The sequence below is a fragment of the Styela clava genome, chromosome 4, assembly GCF_964204865.1.
Source record: "Styela clava chromosome 4, kaStyClav1.hap1.2, whole genome shotgun sequence".
NCBI classification, from domain to species: Eukaryota; Metazoa; Chordata; class Ascidiacea; order Stolidobranchia; family Styelidae; genus Styela; species Styela clava.
This window is the reverse complement of record NC_135253.1, coordinates 14,858,592-14,868,993: the sequence shown is the minus strand read 5'-3', so window position 1 is coordinate 14,868,993 and position 10,402 is coordinate 14,858,592.

Genomic DNA, 10,402 nt, shown 5'->3' with positions numbered 1-10,402 from the left:
TTCCAACAATTGACCATTCAGTTCTTAATAAGTCAGTATGATGGGATATTTAATATTTTCATATGTAATGAAAATACCTTTCTCGAAATCAAGTTGCAAGTACAAGCTGACAATTAAATTGTGTAATTAAATTAGTTTGTTGACAAAATAACCAAAGAAAACCAAATAAATAAAAAAACCGAATAACCAAAAGAGATTTTCAATGTCGTCGTTGGCAGCGACACATTTCGCATGTTATCACAATCAGCTGTTATGGGTATATAATCAGCTGATTATTTATCTTATGGCATTATGGATTGCAACCTATTGTATGTATTCGTGCACCACGAGAGGCAGGCATTGTAAGCTTCGAACAAATAACATGTAGACTTACTTGTCACTAGAGACTAAATCATGCTAATATCACAATATTTTATTACATATATTTTACACTTATTGTAAGTAGCGTCATCAAAAGCCGGTTTGAAGTTTCTGAGAGTTATTTTTAAAACCCTAACCCTAACACACTTATTATATCATATGTATATCCAATTGGCTGTACATGCATATGACTTGGCAGTATTTGTACATCACTTAAATGGCTGTATTCGGATTTTAATTGGATGTATATGACATTGGCTGTATATGGATATTTAGTTGGCGCTATATGTATATTTCGTTGGCGCTATATGTATGTTTTTGGCTGTATATGTATATCACGTTACCAACCCCACTCGTTCAGATTGAAGACAATTAAATTAACAAATTGAGACATTTTAAATATGCCCCTACCGGTCATGGATTGATTACTTTGCACAATAGGAAAATCATTTTACGTTGAAAAAGTCGGTTTTTTTAACAAGTGGCGTAATCGCGTCGGCGTGGATTTCGAGGCGGTGAATATGTATTTTTTAATAAACTGGTATACTTTATATGTATTTTCTTTGTATGAAGTAAAATTGTACTATATGGTATTTAATATCATATATTGAGCTTATCTCATATTTTTATGTCCTTTACTGCAGTAATGTTTTTATTTTGACGACGTAAAAGTCGCAACCGCTAGTTACGTTGGACACAATTAAATTAATATATAAGGACATTTTAGAATCTCGTAGTTGTCATGAATTGAATATTTTACCCGACAGAAAAAATAATTATGCGCTGGAAAGGCGGCACTTTTAACGAGCGCGTAATCGTCGTGACTGTTATGGACGACAATGGGAATTTCCGATTTTTAAACCTCCCCCCCTCCCCCCCCCCTCTCGAAATGAAGACGGATTACAAATTTTAAGTAGACTGTATTCTTGGTGAGGGTCGCTACGTTTTTACTGTCATTGCGAGTTATAATCCTATTCTTGCCCACTTTTATCGGTCATTTTGTTTTGATGAAATAACGCAAACGTAGTCGAATGTGCGGTGGTTAGTAGACGATGGGGAAGAAATGTGGTCGTACATGAATTAATCAATTCAGTGTTAAATCAATTGTACAAGACAAGAGAGAGGTGCTTGGAGAAAGACGAATAGATAAGAGAAAAACAGGGAGCGAGATACGACTTCGACTTGACGAAAGCATGATTTTGGGACGGACTAAGTGTAGGCACCTGCAAATTAGGCACTTCGGAAAAAAGTGAAATGGGCGTAATAAGTTTTAAAAAGATAATGAATTATTTGAAAATAATCAAATTAAATGTTGAACACGCTACAGGTAAACTTAATACCAATATTTGAAACGTGGTATTAAGGGGAGTCGCACGCGCTCGGTCACCACATATGCTATTCACGTTTGTAGGCACTTCGAAAAAAGAAGAAAATAGGAATTATCAACCAATAAAAGACCGAGAAAGACAGGTATTTGGGAAAAATAATAAATTGTTACCGGTAGGCACTTCGACAAAAAGGTTAAATAGGTGTAATAACTCTCAAAAAGTTTTAAAATGGTCAAATTAAATGTTGAACACGCAAAGTGCCACAGGTAAACTCAATAACAATATTCAAAATGTAGCATTAAAGACATACGCATACGCGCTCTGTCACCGCATATGCTAGGCACATATTTAGGCACTTCGAAAAGAGAAGAAAATATAGATTATCAACCAATAAAAGACCGAAAAATAACAATATTAGTCACACTAAGTAGCCTGGGTAAATATCAACTAGATGCATTTGAGTCTAGTAGTGGTATTTAGAAATAATAAATTGTTACCTGTAGGCCCTTTTTTAGGCACTTATTGAGGTACCTCGAAAAAAAGAACGTAATAACATTTAAAAAGATAATGAATTAGTTTAAAATACTCAAATTAAATATTGAACATGCAAATTGCAACAATTAAACACAATGATAATATTTAAAATAAGGAGGCGCACGCGCTTTATCACCACATATGCTAAGCACATATTTAGACACTTCGAAAAATAAAGAGAATGAGAATTATCACCAAATAAAAGATATCGAATGTATATATCATTTTTACGAACGAAAAATTATCACTAAGTAAATATCTAAATTTGAGGGCATCACTGGTTTTCGGAATGCATTCTTTTTTGTCAAATAGTTCAAATTTAGAAAACAGAAACGTTCATTTCCTAAAAAAAATCATTTTAAGTGAATCATCTAAAATAATGACTTTGCTAAAGTTAATTCCACCGAACAGTAACGTATATAGATATAAACTTACATCTTAGAAGATCGGAATGAATCACAAGACAAATATCCTTGAACAGTAACTTGAGTGCAACACGCAGAATGGCAGCCCCCCGACTGCCCCACTAATTGAACGTGTCCATGCTGTACTTCGAATCCTGGGATCAATGTCTTTTTTAGCTTTTCTCTTTTTCTAGTTTTCCTTCAACTCCTTTTTAAGCTTTTCTACACTTTTTTCTCAATGTGAAATTTTCACTGAAGAGCGACCTGCTGACCAAGGCGGAGCACGAAGCTTAGAATTTCATCCACCTGCTTTACATAGCCCACGAGTTTCATTCTTCCATCGCTGTTTATGATGCCCACTTTGCAAAGCACGTGTCTTAGCTCTCGGGTCTCTAACACCTTTCTTTTGCAAAACTTTCCCTCTAAGACCAATAGGAACCCGAAAATGGGGTAGTAGCGCCTAGGTGTACTCCAGTGCAATAAACAAATGCATTGCCGACGCCTCCGACCCAAGAGTTTGAAAATTTGCTTTTGAAAAATGCATGATAATTTATTTAATCGGGGGATCCCAGTTGAACTGGTCCTATTTTTTTTTTTGTTAAAAGTACTCCGTGGAACAAAGACAGTTCCAATGTTTCGGCGTCCATAGCGTCGGCGAAGATACATAAAATGGAATTGTATTCAATTCACAATACGGAAAATTAAATCAGCACTTACACACTGTCAGTTGGGTACGAAGTTAGGTTTCAGGTGGTGCGCCATCTTTGTGCGCATACTTCATGAGGTCCAAACATTGATTATATACCTGTGACCCACTCTCTTCTGTTCTGCGATAAATATATAATTTCTGACCCATTCATTGAAAAAGATTCGCCATCTCTGATATAGACAATGCCTGATCGGCCTGTAAAAGCGGATGCATCGAGTTGCATGCTCATAATGGAGCGTGGCGGAAAACCCGGTAATGCAGACATTTTAGGAGGCATTTCACGACAAGAAAAATGATAATTTGATTCATAATTGCGTATTCATAAACTGAAAACATATTAAATTTGTATCACATAATTTGGCCAGTAAGCAGACGTCTATCTAGGAGGGAGCAATCAAATAAAAATCGGTTTTCATATATAATATATATATATAGCCTACAGTTTTCTACGTAATGCTGCTCGCCACTCTGTTAACTCAGTTGGATTCGGAAACACATAAAGAGGAAATAGCATGTGACATGCACATTGTTGCGTGATAATAAATTACTACAGTTCAACATAGAACTGTTGTGGCGCCACAAAAACATTTTCGATTTTTTGCACCATTGATTCTAGCTGAGCGCTCATTAATTTGGATTTACACTATAGCATAGGAAAGTGAAGTGGACCCTTGTGATATCCCACTTTTTAAATTGGATGGCCCTATTCTAGAATGTATTGGTATTTTAATCTTTGCATTTAATATTTATGGAAAATCTCATTTTCGGTGAATGTGTGAAGCGCTTCATATTGATAAAATATACATCCCAACTCCCAATGCCTTTGGGCTAGTCGACCGGTGGATCTCTATGCGTATATGTAATGCAAGGATGCTGCAGCAGAAATAAACATATCATAGCTTACTGTGCAATTCAAGAGTCCTGCTGCATAACAATGATTTTACACAAATTTATTTATTGCTGTATTTGAACCGCATGTTGTTCTTTTCTTGTCATTGTTGTAAACTGCTTGTCTGAGGAAGTCTGATTTTGGTCAGACGAAACGTTACAGAAATACATTTATGTTATTGTGCAGCAAGACTCTTGAATCTCATATAGTATAGAAAATCTGTTTTTGGATTAGACATAGGATTACTGTGAATAGCATACGTGTTTGGAATGTTTGGTTATCAGGACTGATCGATATAATCAAGTTTCAAAATAGCGGCCCTCAAGTCATAGGGCATTTCTGCGTGAGTCGCAGAGCGCCATCATGACGCCACATGCCGGCATGCGCAATACAGATAAATTTAAATTCAGCAACGAATAAAAAATTGAACCATGGGAAATTATAAATGGCATAACAATATCTTCAGGGAGTTTTTTTTTTCATGTTCTATTCAAAACCAATAAAAATGACTTACCCACTTTTGTTATTAGCCGAACGATATAAAAAACGAAAAACAACCCTACTGACGCCTTAGTTTCACAACTATGTCCATATTCATTTGCGGCGGGACTGGATTTTCTATTTTTTATTGCTATCATCTATATTATAACATTAAAGATTGCGCGTGCGGGAGTGCCTGGCGCCTGACCCATGGTTGCGACTTCCACAGTTTCTAACCTAAAGGATAAGATTTATCTCTACGTGTGCATCAAACTATGGAACCTAATAATTAGACTTGTAACAATTCCTTTGGATTCACATCCAATCGTCTTCGGAATGGCATTAGTCCGGCAGAATCGGGCTTTAACATTGTTTTGGGACATAAAGTTTTTTTTATTGTTTAGATATAATGTATATGACATATATAAAGATACCCAGGTGGGTGTGGAGTATATAATGTTAAGCAATTTTTTTTAAGTGGATTTAAAGTATTCGGTCTAAGATGACGCACATCCTGAACCGTAACCTGGTAAACATACAATGTTCAGGTTGTGCGCCATCTTAGTACGAATACTTCAGAAGCGCCTTTTTGTTAAAAACAATTATTTCATAACTACATGGTTTAGTTTTGCATACATAGTAACATTGAATCTCCTTACAATGTCAGAAATTCAATTTTAGTAGAATAAATGGTAGTTTATTTCACTAATACAAGCCAAGATCCATCGACAGCATCTAGCCACTTTCTATTGCGCTCTTCAAACTACATTTGCGTTGCCGCGCGCATTTCGTTTTCCTAGTTTAAGCTTAGGGACTTGGGAAAAATTTTATTAGTTGAATTGGATTGGAATATTTGACTTCGTCTTTCACTCCGAACAAGGCCATGTAAAACCATCCACTGGTATCTAAAGATGTGTAACGTGTTTTCTTTTGGAAGAACCGCAACCTTTCAGTGCTGCATTGACTTTGGCAAAATTAATATATCCTTGTGGAGATAGAAGGTATGCGTATGCAAAACCGAGATGTGCACCTGTTATGCCAACATAGTTGAGTCAAACGTTTTGAATACTAGTACATCACACACATTTTCCTGCGTGCTTCGGTTGTACGTAGTAACGCGCACATTTTTGCGCACATGCATCAAATTCCACTTGATTATTGAGCTATAGGTTTTTGACGAGCTTTTGTGTATGATTTCATTCCATAGAATTTGTATGCTGTTCTAAAGAATACTAGTTTCAGCTTTTTCATTCATTCAAACCGCGTGTTGAAAGTAAGTTTTGTAATATTGCGTGTTGGTTTCCAACATCCTTAAATCGGTTATGCCAGTAAATCTTCAATACAAAAAGATCAGTAACATCTGCAATAATAACAGCAGTACCCACTCAAATGACAGCTGGGGGATGGATACTCTTAGTATCTGCTCCATCGCGTGCCTCTTACAGTCTTACCAGTTTACATGGGTGCAAATTTGTATCTAAGCTCTGCCAGAGACAAAAAGTTTCGGACTGCAGTCGGCGTGACAAAATGTTTTTAAATATATATTCTACAATAAGATTATTTGATTACTACTGAAAGTTCTGCCTTATATGTCTTTTCCCATTGCACTATTCCTTTACTGATATTCGATAATATGACGCTCATCTGACATAGTTCTTAAAGTGTGTAGATGGGTATAGTCTTTTCCACGCTGTTCATGGGAATGCGCGAATATATATAAGAATTGCTAATATTGGTTTGCAATGCGATGAAATCCCATCTTGGCATTTCTGCCTCTCGCAATTGCTACTTATCGGGGAAGTTCTGTGGCGTGGTTATTAAATGAAAAAAAAAACATGGGAGTATTTTTTCTACTTCTCTACTACTATCAAACCTTGACATTTTGTGAAAACTTTTTTCCATGCAACCTTTTTTTAAAACATCCCCAACAACCACAATTAATTCTGTTATTAAAACTTCCGAAACAAACACATAAAATCATCAACAGATGCATAACACCAAGTAGATATTGCTGAATTGATCTTTATTTTACCATTTCTCATGTAATTCTTTTTGGTAAACCTGTTATCTATCGTAAATACAGCACATTTGACAATGTTGTAGTGTGACTTTTTTGGCCTCACATTTTTGATATTTGTAGTTAGAGCTCTTGGGGCTCTGTCAAACAAAGTTACATACAAAATATTGGTTGTAAATTGCAAAACATGATCATGTTGTTGGAATAACTTGGCATTTTACCACCCGTATATCATTCATTGTTGAGAATATTAATAAAATCATAAAATTAATAATCCGTTTTAGTGAAATTTTTGTTGTAGCTGAATTCCAGGGACAGCATGACAACAGGCAAGAGAAGCACGGTCGCCTCTTTTAGTTTATGACAGGGTTTCTTAAAAGGGGACCCCGTCCTCCTTGGAGGCCGCTGATCGGTTATCTGGGAGCACGAACAAACAGATGAAAATGCGAATATATAATAACAATGTAGTTTTATAGAAGAGAAGAAGCAAAAGTGTTGAGAGTCTTTGGTAGTTTGAAAAGCATTGGCATGAAACAAAAGAATGAACTACATTCTTTCCCAGGGATATACTATAAAATGTAGCAATTTTCTCATTCTTGTTCTCGTGATATCATTATCTTTCACTGCGTCGTCGTGATCATCCCGCTGCATAACAATTCTCGCTAACAAATAATTGACTTTTCTCCACCGGGTGTATATCCACTTGAACCACTGGCGACTGCATTAGCAGGCTTGTATGGTTAATTGCAACAAAAACGGGTATTTTGAAATAGTACTCTTTATTTTACGCGTATGTTTCGACAGAATATCCATATACTATATATGGGTCGCGACCCAAAGCTGGGCTCAACAAATACCTAAAAGTTATTGATTTTACTTCCTAGTAAATTTGGTGCTTGCGTAGTTTGTGCACCAAGATTGCGCACAACCTGAACGTAGTATTGTAACAGATTATGGTTCAGATTGTGCGTCATTATGATGCACATGTTTGACGAAAAACACTAATACAAATATCGAGCCGTAAAAAAAATTGCTCAAGGCTGCAAACTCCACACCCATGTAGAAATGATGGGCAATGACTCCAAGATGAATAATTACAAATAAAAAAAACTTGGGCCAAAAAGGTCCCCTTATCTACCGGACTACATCCGTGTAGGGCGCTATTGGGATGCCATATAGCTACACAGCGTGTGTACGTGCCAATCAAGTGGGAGGTTTCATGTCAAAAAGTTCTTCAAATGGTTTCATTTTTAAATGAAAACGTTGGAAAGATTCCCAAGATCTGTGTAAAGTTTGTTATAAGAAAGCCGGAAAGAAATACGCGAGTCATAGGGTTAGCACAAGCGTATAGCACATAAACGAATAGCAACCGCGTGAACTGGCAAAATACGAAAAGATGTGCTGGGCCGAGTGTCCCCTCTCAGACCAGAGAAAACGATGCGAGCAGCATAGGTCAACGGTCATGAAAGTTGGTACGGTATATAGCAGTTCGAAATTCGGATTTTTGCCTATTTCTGCTGTTTTTATTGGATTATCGTCAACAATTAGCCTCATACATGTACATTCTTCGCTGACGTCACGTTTATTCTCTCATTTAATTTTTCACAGATTAGATTTTTCTCAAGTTTTATTGGTATGAGTAGAGATTACGCAAGACTAACCTATAATTCTTCCTCAATGCCTTTGCGCCATTCACTCGGCTAGTGGATCCGTATGCGTATAATGCAAGGATGATATAGCGGGAATAAAAATATCATACTATGCCATTCAAGAGTCCTGCTGCTCACTATATATATATATCACAAATGTGTTTCTGTAACGTTTCGTTTGACCAAAATCAGACTACCTCAAACAAACAGTTTACAACAATGAAAAGTAAAAAGCAATCGTTCTTTTCCTGTCATTGTTGTACTTTGCTAGTGTGCAGCAGGGCTCTTGAATTGCGTAGTCTTTATTGGGCTCCAAATTTGGACTCTGTGTGCACATAACCCCTGCGCCACAGCCATTTTGATTTTCGATTGTTGTGCGATTTTTCGTCATTGCATTTTTTTGTACATTGACTGTGGTTAATTAGGGAATTATTGGTTAATTAGGGTTGTGGTTAATTAGGGAATATATTGCTACTATGACTATCAGTTGAGGTTAAGTGAGACCAACTAACTTTCGTTTATCTATGCCTTTGTTCGAGTGGATCCGTATGCGTAGTAGTATATATTTACGGTATAAAGCATGGATGCTGTAGCCAGAACAAAGATGTCTAATATATTCAATTCAAGAGCGCACAAACACAGTTGCAGCATGTTTCAACTATGAAAAAGCAATGCAATAACAAGCACATACATAATGGTAAAAGGCAAGTTCAAATGTCAATTAATGATATGGACGTTTCCCGACCCTTGAATAGTGAGGAATAATTTTGAAATGTAGTAGAGACCGAGTATTGGACTCATAATCGTATTATTATGGACGAATCCCCGAGTCCCGACCCTTGGCCCCTGAAAGATTTTCCCTATACTGTATTTTATTGCAACATTTTCAACACTGGTTTTGGAGAGTTGGCGCTTACAAAATGTCTCATATGTTAAAAACTGTCATTTTTATTCAAAACAATAAACCATGTGCCGCTTATAGGTACTGATAGCTAATTTTGGACTAGTCCATCGCAGCGTTTGCGGTATTAATTTTTGAATATTGTAACTAAACTAGGTCCTCGGGAGACATAATGACAATTAAGTTATTTGATTTACAAATATATCTTGGATAAATAACTGAAAACAGACGAATAACACGCAAAACTACTGAAAAGAGGCAATGTTTACAACCACGCTTGAATATCTGTCTGAGCGAAAAAAGTGTCTAAGCGGCGGCATAAATTCCAATTGTTACGTCTTGTAAACTTATTGGTGATTTGCAATTGTTACGGAAATAAACAAGGAAATCGATGCTTGGGGAAACCTTCATAATGTTCAAACTAATACATAATCTTTACAAAATACATTTATGTTAGAGTGCACTTAAACTGATGAATTAAATAGAATGGACGATGTAATAACAAGTGGAAAAGAAGCTTCAGTCACAAGTTACCGGTACGGTACCCGCATTAAGCAGTAAAGAGTAATAAAGATTGGAACTTATTTAACAAAAATGAAAAAAAAGGATTTATAATGAATTGCGTATTTATGAAAAACTGTTTTCTTACGTGTGTTTGAAGGCGGGAGCGTGATTTAATTCAGCTTGTTGCAGCGATGTATCACAGCTTGAGTCGAGTGAATGTTCACATCACCAGTGAGTGACGATATGCAGGATATCATATAATATTAAAGGAGTGGTAAAGGTTACTTGAGATTCAGAGATTGCAAAAGCAGAAAAGGTGTTCGGTATATCTACATATACGGTACCGGTACTCATAGAGCAGTAGAGTATGAATCTATCTAACCTGCATACAGCTAAGGATGATGAAGATCAAAATTAGGAAAATATACTAAATTAAAGTATTTCTAACAAAACTTATTACTGTATTATGATTGCATTCTACTGTTGTGGGTGGACAAGCGGAGAAAACAATTACCCTAGCTGATTACTGGATTAGTATGACTGAATGATGAGAAATTTTAATAAAATAAAACAAAGTATTGCAGTATTGTAGGGTGCTCATAGACCTGTAGACGCAAGAAAATAGAG